The sequence below is a fragment of the Sminthopsis crassicaudata genome, chromosome 4 (genome assembly GCF_048593235.1).
Source record: "Sminthopsis crassicaudata isolate SCR6 chromosome 4, ASM4859323v1, whole genome shotgun sequence".
Taxonomy (NCBI): domain Eukaryota; kingdom Metazoa; phylum Chordata; class Mammalia; order Dasyuromorphia; family Dasyuridae; genus Sminthopsis; species Sminthopsis crassicaudata.
Window position 1 is genome coordinate 415,328,288 of NC_133620.1, and position 12,252 is coordinate 415,340,539.

The following is a 12,252-nucleotide window of genomic DNA, read 5'->3' on the forward strand; positions in this document are numbered from 1 at the left end:
CAATAAACAAAACAGTACTAGAATTTCTAGATAGAATATGTCAACCAATAACTCTGTGATTTCCTTTACCATTTCCATTATTTTTTAACCAAAACACCCCTCACTAGGCTCTGATCAGTTCCCTATACATTCTGTCTTCCTATATTAGAATGTTAGTTCTTAGAGAGAATTATCTTGCTTTTTGTATTTGTTTCCACAGCTCAGTTCCTGGCACATAGTAAGTACTTAATGAATGTTTGCTTCATCCATTCATTTCTTCTTCCTTTAAAAATAGGTATATAATTTAAGGCATACAAAGTAATTCTCAGTACGTTTGACGTTCAAAAATATCAAGCTGTATTTGTGTTTCCATGACCCAGGACCAAAATCTATCACTTTGATTTACAGGGGCTCTTCTCTAAATTAAAACTACGAAATCAAGACCTCGAAGCACCAGTCCCATGGTATTTTCAAAGAAGCAACAATGATCAGACCAGATGAATTTGATCATCCCAGTCTAAGCTATCTTCATGTCCTTTAACTTCTGACCTATGAAGACCAGACAGTTGCTATCACAGACATGAACATATACAGTAATCTCTAACAAATAGCAGGGAAGTTTCTGAATACCTAAAAGAAGATAATGAAACAGCAAAAATCAATGCCATTCAGGAAGTGAGTAATGCTATGCTCCTAGAATAGTGATGCTGTCCAACCAATTAATTGGCAAAGACAATAAAAGACAAAAATGATTAATATTGGAGGAATTGTGGGAAGACAGGCAGATGAATGAACACCAGAAGATCAAAGATAGACGAAAAGTTCTTATGTATTGACAAAATTATAACAGCACTTTTTGTAATAACAAAACACTGGAAGGAAAAAGGACACAAATCAACAGGAGGATGATTTTCTGAAATCTAGTTAAGTCTTGCCTAGATCATTCTCCTGCTCTACCAGTTTACATCCTTATGAATATAATGGAATATTATCTTATCATTAAGAAATGGTGAATATGAAAAACTTAAAGAAACATGAAAAATCATATATGCAGAGCAAATAAAGAGGATACCAGAGAACAATTTACAATGTCCATAATAAGGTAAAAGAACGAAACATTGGAAGAATTTGCAACTCTAATCAATGCAGTGACTTGTCTTGACTTCAGAGCACTTGATGGTGAAGAATACCCCCATCTTTCTTCATGGGTACAGAATGAAGGATGAATTTTCTGGCATGACAAATGTGTTGATTTGCTTTGATTGGCTATTTTTTACTTATAGTAAGAGAGGCTGAAGTAGAGGACTGGAGTAATCATTATGAAGAGATAGTAATTTTTTTAAGATAGAAAAAGCATCAATCAAATCTATTAAAAAATGATGTTGACATCATGAAGCAGTTAAATAAGTCAGGTTCCCCTAACTCTTGGCAGTTGGCAAGATTACTGGGATTAGGTAAAGCTAAAATACCAAGTCATAGCAGAATTTGGCATGTGATTTTAATTAGACTAGAATCAACAGGGCAGGCCAAGAGCCAAGCATTAGCAGGGGACCAGACAGGCTGACTCTTACTGAATTACTTTAGGCTGCAAAAGCAGTGGCTAATCACTACAGCTCATGGGCAAGGTCACCAAAGTAACGGAATAATAGCCCACACAATCTCCTAGAACAGAACAGAAAGAACTATGCAAGGCAGAGATGGGAGCCATATTTATATTAAGGACTACAGACCCAAGACAGGCAGAGTAGGATTGAATCACAATACCACAGATTTTCAGAGTTGGAAGAGACCTCATCAGCCAGTTACCCCCTACACCCCAAAAAAAGGATCCAAAAACACATCTTTGCCTAAAAACCTCCAGCAAGATGGACAACATTCGTCCATCCAGCTCATTATACTTCTGACTAGCTCCAGTTGTTAAGTTTTTCCTGATATCAAACCTAAATGTACTTTTTTTATATGTTCTGTCCAGAGATCCTAATTAGATTCCCTTGAGCCAAACAGAAAACATTAAATCCTTTTTCCATATGATAGCCTTCAAAGACTAGAAGACTTCTAATATTATAATGTAGACTCCTTGCAAGCAGAGATTATTTCAAGTTTTGTATTTTTATCTATTTCCAATTCCTAGCACAGTGTCTGGTACCCAATAGGTGTTTAATAAATACTTAGTAACTGATTAATAATCATTGTCCTCCCTGGATTTCCTTCAGTCAATCAGCTAGCATATTTACTAAGTAACAACTATGTGTCAATCACTCTGCTAAGCTAAACGTTTGTTTATTTACTTCTTCCTCAGGGCATTAAACCAACACTTTTTGATCTATCTATGCTCTTCTGAATTGTCTCCGGTTTATAAACATTTTTTCCTAAAATGTAACTCCTAGACTTAAGCTATACTTCACATGTGTTCTAGCTTTTGGGGCATCCATAACATATTGTTGACTTATTGAGCTTCTAAGCCAAAATAAAGCCTTGACATCTTTTTCAGATAAACTGCTCCCAATCCAGACCTTTTCTATCTTATACTCAAAAAGTCAATTTTTAAAAACTCAACACTTTACTTCAATTTGTATTCCTATTATATATTATCATATTAAATTTGTTCCAGTATTCTAGTGTCAAGATTTTTCTTGATCCTGATTCTTTCACTAAATAGTTTTAATAAACTAAATAGCTTTGGGTTACACTTGAAAATTTGATAATTTGCCTTCTAAGTCAATGGTTAAAAAAAATGTTAAACATCACAGGAACCAGTATATATCCAAGGAGCACTCCACTGGAGACCTAAAACCAAAATGCAATCAAACCATTAGTGACTATTGAGTCCAATCAGCTCCAAATCCATATATTTGTATTATTCTGACCCTATCTCCTCCTATATTTTCTATAAGAAAAACATGAGAGATTTTATCAAGTGATTGTCTAAAATTTAGTTAAGTCTGCCTAGATCTCTACCAGGAGCAGGATAGGGATTGAACATGTAGTTTTTACTAGGATAGCAGATAAGTTTCCTCTGTGAGGAAACTCCCTCTACCAATGCAAATTAGTAACTTCTCTTCAACTCACTATCTTAGAAAGTTTCCTAAAGCACTGAAAAGTTATTACTTGATCAGAGTCATAGGTCAATATGTGTTTTTTTTTGGGGGGGGGATTTTGGTGGGGTTGGTAAAATAATGGGGGTTAAGTGACTTGCCTAAGATCACACAGCCAGGAATTGTTAAGTGTCTGAGGCCAGATTTGCAGTCAGGTTCTCCTGACTTCAGAACCAGTGCTCTATCCACCGCACCACCTAGCTGCCCTCAATATGTGTTAAGGGTAAGATTTGAACCCTGGTTTCTCCATTTCCAAGACTATCCTCTCTCCACTACATGAAGTTTTCCCTTCAGTTCAGTAACAATGTCAGAACTAGTCTGGCATGACTTGTACTTCATGAAGACATGCTAGCTCTTTACACCTAATGCATAGTATGCAAATTCCATTTTCTTCCCCCCTTTTAAAAAATATAAACACTTGTCTTTCTCCAAGCCTTTGATCCATCTCCTTTTCTTCAAATATTACTGACAGTGTTTAGACAATTGCATCTATCAGTTCTTTCAGTACTTAAAGATGGCTTTTATGTGGGTCAGATTAGAATTCTTCAGTTGCAGTTAACTGTTCTCTTTCTTAACTTGAATATCAACTCACTATTACCTATTTTTGATCTGCTCCTTCTACTTGTACCATTCTCCTTGGCAGAGAAAACAAAAGCAAAATAATTATGTAGCCCTGCCTTTTTCTGTTATTAGTTATCATTTTCCCTGTCAAACCAAGCAGTGTTTCTATTCCTTTTTTATGAAAATCTTTCACCCAATATGATTTTAAAGAACAAATAAATACTTCCAGGTATGCTGACTTAGGCCTCTAATCACTAATACTGGTTTTGAGGCTGATGGAATCCTGATCTATATACAGTAAACTAAAGCCGATCAGTTATCCACTCTGGATTCAACACCAATATGGTGAGCCTCCAAGAGTATAACAGTCTTCAGAATTCTATTCCATCCCTATATTCCATCCCTTCTGAATTGACTTCCCTCGTAGCATTTAGTCCATAGAAGAGTTCCTTTCTTATCTTTGAACTCTTTGAAATTTGTTCTTGTGAAGTCTAGGGGTATACATCAGAAATACATACCAGTTTCATCCTCTCCTCTATCACAAATTCTAAGAGAGAGTCTTATTTCCCTTCAAGGTTCTCCTTTTTTCTATACAAGCAATTAGTTTTTCCTTATTGGTGAAAACAGATCCAAAATAGAATTTCCACTTGCTGGCTCTCTTATTTTGGAAGATAGAAATTATCATAAGAAAGTTAAGAACTTATTAGCTGCTCTGATTTGAGCAGTTACAGCAGATACTGGAATATTGAAGTCTCCCATTATAACTGGAATCCAGATAGAGAGAAAATTGACATGAGTTACATTCCCTTGTGAGGGACAAAGTTCATGTGAGAACTCCGGAAAGGAAAGACATTTCATCTTCAAGAGGACAAACTTGGTACCAGATTCTTTTGGAGACCAATAAATACCAGATACCTGGAAAGAAAGAGACAAACCATGGAAGTTGCAGACTAACAGGGGAAGCAAGCTCCTCAAAAAAACTGTCATCTCTTGTACTGTCTTGAAAAAGAACTGTCTCTTACAAAACTCTCTTGCCAACTATGTTCTTCTTTCAGCCATACAGCCTTTCATCAACAAGGAGAGTTCATACAAAAGTTCCAGGCTTGGCAGGGAAGTCTGTTTACAGTCTTTTATGTGACCTGTTCTTTAAAATCTTCATCTATTTCCTCTTTTTTTCCAGGGGGTCTAAAATATGCTCTAATGAATAGGTCCTTTCTATTTGTACCTCCATTGATTGATCTTCATCCAAATGCTCTTTTCCATATTTACTTCCCTTTGTTTCTTGGAGTCCTAAATAATTATTAGGCTTTCTGCTTTTTCCTTTTTATTTATTTGATTGTTTATTTGTTTTTATTTTTTGCTGAAGCAAATTGGGGTTAAGTAACTTGCCCAAGGTCACACAGCTAGGAAGTGTTACATGTCTGAAGCCAGATTTGCAATCAGGTTCTCCTGACTTCAGGGCTGGTGCTCCATCTCCTGCGCCACCTCGCTGCCCCTATAATTATGCTTTCTTAACATATAATTCTACTCCACCACTGTTTTTACTTATCTTGTTACTTTTGAATAAAATATATTTATTTATCCAGAGGCAGAACAACTGCCAACTGGGAAGGGACAAAACCAGGCTGCACTACTATCCATAACCTAATCACCCCATTCTGGTGCTAGAAGATGCAAACAGAGTGATCAAAGTTCTATATTTCTTGTCTTTTCATAGCAAAATAATCCCATGGAGACTGAGAGCATTATTATTCATCTATCACCCAATACTATCCCTATCTTTCCCCATCCTTTTATTACTCAATTAGTGGTTACCTAAGAAAAACTTATACCTAATCCCCACTTTCTGATCATTCATCCCAATTCTTCTCAACTCTATTTTCTCCATGACCCAATTTAAGCCTTCCATTGTGCCTCCTGGAATTCCAACTCCATAGAAAATAAACTTTTCTTTATCCTGAACTCTTTTCCTTTACATTGTTTCCAGTCATTTGCCCTTACTGAGATTTGGCTTCTCCCATCGATGCTCCATCTCTGCTCATCTTCTCCAATACTGACAATACTTTTACCGATCTTCCCTTTCCCAGCACAGTGGTCCTAGGGAGAAGTTGGAATATTCCTTTTTTCCCATTGCCACTTCTAAATTCTCTTTTTGCTGCCATTGTTCAGCAACATCTTTATCTTCTTCAGAGTACACAGCGTCAAATTTCCCTGCTCTAATTCAAATTATATTGACTGTAATTAATTACTCCTAGGTTATTCTCCTCCCTTTCTTTAGGAGTTTAGTGCCTGAATAAAATAACTTTATTTCATCTCTAACTCCTGCCTTTATGCTGCAGGACTTCAAAGTGTTTATGGATTCTCCCTCAAACTCTCTAACTATCTAATTCCTCAGTATCAAATTCCTTCCCCTGATCCTTTCTTTTCCAACTCAGCTCTATACATGGATGGATGGTCCCTGGATCACTCTCAAGTGTTCTACTTTCTTAATCTAAACTCCTGACAACTCCGTATCTCATAATGAACTCATCACTCCATTTCTTCCTAGGCCATATCCTTATAGACCAATTTTCTACCTTCATCTATACCTTCAATACCTCCACCTGTCATACTTTTTCAGTCTATTACCATTGTTCTAGCTTCATTTTCCTCCCTTCCCAATCATAACTATATACTTAAACCAATTCAATTCCATACCATCATCAACTCTTGAATCACTTGCCACAATTCTATCACCACACATACTAGGCAAACTTCAACTCTTGATTACTCCCATCATGTTCCTTCTAGCTGCCGAACAGAGATAGAGGAAATTACAATCATGTTGAATATATTATAAATTCATCTTACCTCTGTCCTCATTGCAACAAGACAGTCCTTTGATTCCTCCTTAATTGATTCCCAGTGTCACTCCCCTATATCTCAAGACTTCTCAACACTTTTCATACCTCTACCGTTTTTCTAGTATTCATTACTTAACTTTTCTGAAACATTTAAGGTAATTCCTTCTTCTCTCCTTTATCTCAAAAACTGTCTCCCATTCTCTTCTTTTCTCATAAGATCTAAAAATGCTATCTTCTCTATAAATACCCTCTTCCATTTTCTCCAGCAGATTTCCCCCTCAATCATTCTTTCTGTCTCTTTAATCTTCAGTCTGTCCCTATTGAGTAGTTCTTTCTCTACTTCCTTAAAATATGTCATCTCCCTCATCTTTTAAAAAAAAAAAAAAAAGGAAAGAAAAGAAAAAAATTTTCACATCACTCTCACCCCATTCCTTTGCAGATTAATAATGAGCTTTTCTTGATTTTTATCTCTCCTTCCTCTTTTTTCTTTCTTTTATTTTTAAATGGTATTTGATATATGGATTGATCTCTAGAAGGAGAAAATGAGAAATATGAGAAGAAATTCCAGTTATGCAAAAAATAAATAATATCAATGAAAATTTATTGAAAAAAATCAATTAAACCTTACTATCCCTTTAAATAATCATCCTGTATAGAGATAGAGGATTAACAGCCATATTCCTTTAAAAAGCTTTGTATACTCACTGACTTAACTTCCTCTTTTACCACTCCCTCTAAAATCTTTTGTAACATAGATTCCTACCACATTACTCAACTGCATCTGTTGAATCTAAAGTTAGTGATGATATCCTAATAGCCAAATCTGTGGTATTTCCTCATTCTCCATCTTTCTTGACTTCACTAATACATTTGACATTGTCAACCACCCTCTTCTGGATATTTTTCTCCTCTTTCAGGGTTTTAATGACAACATATTGGTTTTCTTTCTGTCTGAACACTCTTCAGCTCATTGTAGCTATTCCCCAAGATTCTTTTGTGGACCTTCTTCTCTTATCTATACTCTTCCTTAGTGACCTCATTAATTCCCATTGAAAACATTTAATCAATTATTTTTCATTTGTTTATAATCCAATTATTTCATAGTTTAAAAGTTTACTATGAAAAATATGAAAAAGAAAACATTTCCATCTGGGAGAATTTAATTCAATATTTATTAAATATCTACTGTGGACTTAGCATTGCAAAATGTTTGGGGAATCAAGGAAAGAATTGTGGAGGAAATAATACCTTACATAGGAATTCAATAAAGGAAGAAAGATGAAGAAGGAGGATTCTATTCCAAGCATAGGGGATAGTATGGACTTTCTCAGGCTTGAAGACATGAAACAAAGATAGGATAAGGAAAGGCAAGAACTTAACACTTACTGATACATTCTAATTGGAATTTAGAGTATGTGAAATGAAATATTGTGAGATTAAGATGAAAAGGAAGATTGACTCCAGATTATGAATGGCCCTGAATGCTGGTGCAATTTATTCTGGTAGTTCAAATGACAGATTAGAGGAATGATGTGATCAAACCTATTGGTGTCTTCAGGTTTAAATCTAAATTTTTTTTCATTAGTATGTCCTGATCACCAGGAACAGATTTTCTCTCAAAAGTCTCTGTCTGGTTTAGAGTCTACTATCAACTGAAGTTAAAGAAATGGGGCAGGGGGACTGGCCCTGAATTTCTAAGGCAAGATAAGTTCTATTTGGGAGATGTAGATTTTATAGTAATGATGCCTCCTCTAGTTGGAAATATTCAGCAAGCAAATGGAAATATAGGTCTGAAACTCCAAGTAGATGTCACAAAGTAGAAATTCAGATTTAGAAACCATTATATAATATTGATCCTTAAAGTCAATGAAGCAAATGAAATCCCTAAGAGAGAGAAATTGTAAATATAGAAGAAAGGGAGATCAAGAATAGATCCTTGGGGAAATTTCATATTTAAGGAATTGAAGAAAGGAGGTATTCAGAGATAGAAAAGGGAAAACCAAAAATATTGTAGTGAATATAGAGTGAAATGACACAGAATTAAAATGTCAAATTCTGCAGAGAGTTAGAAGAAAATGATTGAAAAATGGTCATTGAACTTAGCCATATAATCATTTTTAATCCTTCAGAAGTTGTTTCAATAATGTAGGAAGAATGAGACCCAATTAACAAAGATTTTAGTAGTGAGAAGTAGAATCTCAGAATTCTTTTTAATTCCTATTTCCCAAATTAATAGCAATTTGGAGAATTTTCTTCATATAGCTATAGATTATCCTGAGATTTTTCCCTTGAGAGTTATTTGCCTTTTAAAATCTTGAGATCATTTATCAAGGAGAAAATAACTATTCTTCTTATAAATTTGGATGAGTTCCTTTTAGGTCTTGGAAATGAGACATTTATCAGAGAAACTAGATGCAAAAATTTTCCTCAGTTGGTTGTTTCCCTTTTAAAGTTTTATTGCATTTATTTGTGCAAAACCTTTATAATGTTATGTAACAAAAATTATTGATTTTATCTTTTGTAATAATCCTCTATCACTAATTTAGTTACAAACTTTTCCTATTGATAGATTTAGTAGATGTAATTATTATACAACCTTTTATAGTTAGGTTATATATTCACTTGGAGCTTTTCTTGCTCTAAGGTATTAGTCTAAATATAATTTCTTCCACAATGTTTATACAATTTTCTCAGTAGTTTTTGTCATTGAATGAATCTTTTTCTCAATAGCTGAGGTCTTTATGTTTGCCAAATACTACGTTATTAGATATATTTGGCTTCAGCATATTTTGTTGCAAATGTGCTCACTGATTAATCTCTAATTTTTAGCTAGTATCAAATTATTTTGAGAATTACTTTTTCTAGTATAGTCTGAGATCTGGAACTGATAAGATTCCTTTCATTCTTCTTTTCATTAATTCCTGTGAAGTTCTTGATCTTTTTTTTTTTTTTTGCTTTCATATGAACTCCGTTATTATTTTTTCTAGTTCTGAAAAAATATCCTTTCATAGTTTAACTAGTAATATTGTCATTTTTCTTATATTGATTCATTCTACCCATGAGTAATTACTATTTCTCTAATTATCTAGATTTGTCTTTATGTAAACAAGTAGTTTGTAGTTGTGATTGTATTTATATAGTCCTTGGGTATACCTTGGAAAGTAGATCTTCATAAATTCTGTATCTACTGTAGAAATTTTAAATGGAATCTCTTTCTATCTTTTTCTACTGGATTCTATTGGTATTATTTAGAAATGATAATGGTTAGTGTGGATATATTTTATAAACTGCAGTTCGCTACAGTTATTAATTACTTTAATTTTAGTTGATGTTTTAGATTTAAGTACAAAAATCATATGATCTGTGAAGCAATAATTTTGTTTCTTCTTTACCTGTGGTAATATTCTAAATTATTTTTTCTTGTGTTATTGGCAATGGACATATTTATTTCACTCTTGATTACACTGGAAAGAGTTCTAGTTTATCTTGATTATAATAGAAGTTCTTGGTTTTAGATACAATTTATCATTTTTAAAAAAGGATTACTTATTTGTATTTTTCTAAGGTTTTAACAGAAATAGCTGTTTAACTCTGTCAAAAGCTTTTTCTTCATCTGTTGATATAAGCATATGATTTTTGCTTATTATGTTATTAATATTGTTAATAAAGTTTACAGATTTTGTTTTATTAACTCAATTCTGCATTCCTGGCATAAATCCAATCTGCGTAATGTATGATCTTTCTCATATATTGTTTTAGCCTCTTTGCTATTTTATTTAAAGTTTTTATAACCCTATTCATTAGAGTTATTGGATTGTAGTTTTCTTTTTCTGTTTTGACTTTTCCTAATTTATGTATCAAGACCAAATCTGTGTCACAGAAGAAATTTGATAAGTACTTTTATTATTTTTGCAAATAGTTTACATATTTTAATTGTTCTTTGAACATTTGATAGAATTCACTTACAAATCCATCTGGTCCTGAAGTTTTTTTAAGAATTTCATATTTGTTCAATTTTTTTCTTAGAACTGAGTTGCTTCAATTTATTATTTTTGTTCTATTAATTTGAATTTTTTTATTTTTTACAGATATTTTATTTCATTTAAATTGAATATTGACATGTACTTAGGGAAAATAGTTTTTAATATAATTTATTTCTTCTTCAATTGTTATGAGTTCTCCTTGTTACTTTTTGTACCAGTAACTTGGTTTATCTTTTATTTTTAATTGAATTGAGTAATTCCCCCTCAAAAAATAACCCAGCTCATAATTTTATTTGTTACTTCAGGGTTTTTTTTTGTTTTAATTTTATTATTTCTTTTTTACATTTTTCAGGATTTCTATTTTGGTGTTTTATTTGGCTTGCTAAAAATTTGTTGTTTTCTAATATTTTTATTAACATTCCCAAATCATTGATCTATTCTCTCTCCTTTTAATAAAAATATTTAGAATATAAATTTTCCGTTAAGAATGTCTTCGGTTGATATGTTGTCTCATTACAGTCAATATCTTTAATAAAATGATTTTTTCCTATCATTTATTCTTTGACTCACCAGATCTTTATGATTAAATCATTTTAAATTGTAAATCATTTCACTTCCAATTAACTTTTTATCTTTTTTCCCAATGGACCATTAATAGAATTTTTATTTATAAAATATTTTATTAATGAGAATATTAGTAAAAATGTGTATCATATTTTCTATATTTGGTTAAAGTTTTTCTCTCTTAAAACATGGCTAATTTTTGTAAATGTACCATTCACAGTATACATATTTGAAATATGTATACTCATTTTTATGCATATGCAACAATCACCAAAGGTCTACCATTTCTTTTTTTTTTCCTAAAACTCTATTGGATATTTCATGTTTTTCTTACTATCGTTGGTTAGATTTATCTGGAGTTGATGGAATAAAATGAAGTTTCCTACTTTTATAGTTTTACTCTCTATTTTTCCTTATAATTCATTACATTTTTCCTTTGTATTTAGAATCTATGCCATTCAGAGCATATGTGTTATGTTGAAATCAATCATTTACATTGTCATTCAGCAAAGTTATTTTCCAATTTGTCTCTTTTAATTAAGTATAGTTTTGTTTCCTTTTTTGTGATTCCCTGTTTTTCTGAGTTCAGCAGAGGAATAACAAATTTTGTTCATACCCCTTATTTTAGTTCCATGTCTTTGTTTCAAGTGTATTTCTTATAAACAAGATATCACTAAATTTTGCTAAATAATTCTGCTTACATCTTTACTTTAATAGGTGAGTACATGCCATTCACATTCACAATAATGATGATTATTTCCCTTTATCATATTTCTTATACTTTTATCTTCTTTATACTATTTGCTCCCTGATTATGTCAAGTTGTTGTCCCTTCTTTTGTTCTTTTTAACTTTCTCTTCTCTATCCTCCCTCAAGCTTAGATTTGTTTTTGTTTATGACTAATTCCTTCCCAACTCTTCCTTTTATACTCCTGTTTCTTCTTGTTCCTCTCTCTATCCTTTTTTACTTTATTGTATTCCTATACCAAACTCTGTGTGTGTGTGTGTATGTGTGTTGCACTCTATTGACCAATTTAAATGAAAAACTCTACTCTTCAATACACTCCTTCCATGTTGGTATACAACTCTACTTATAAAAACTAATTGTGTGCATTACAAATTTCCCATTTTCCCCTAACATATCAACTCCTTTTATTTTTTCACACAGAACTTTTAAAATGTTACAAAATTAATTATGAGGGTTTTTTTTGTTTCAATTAACTATCTC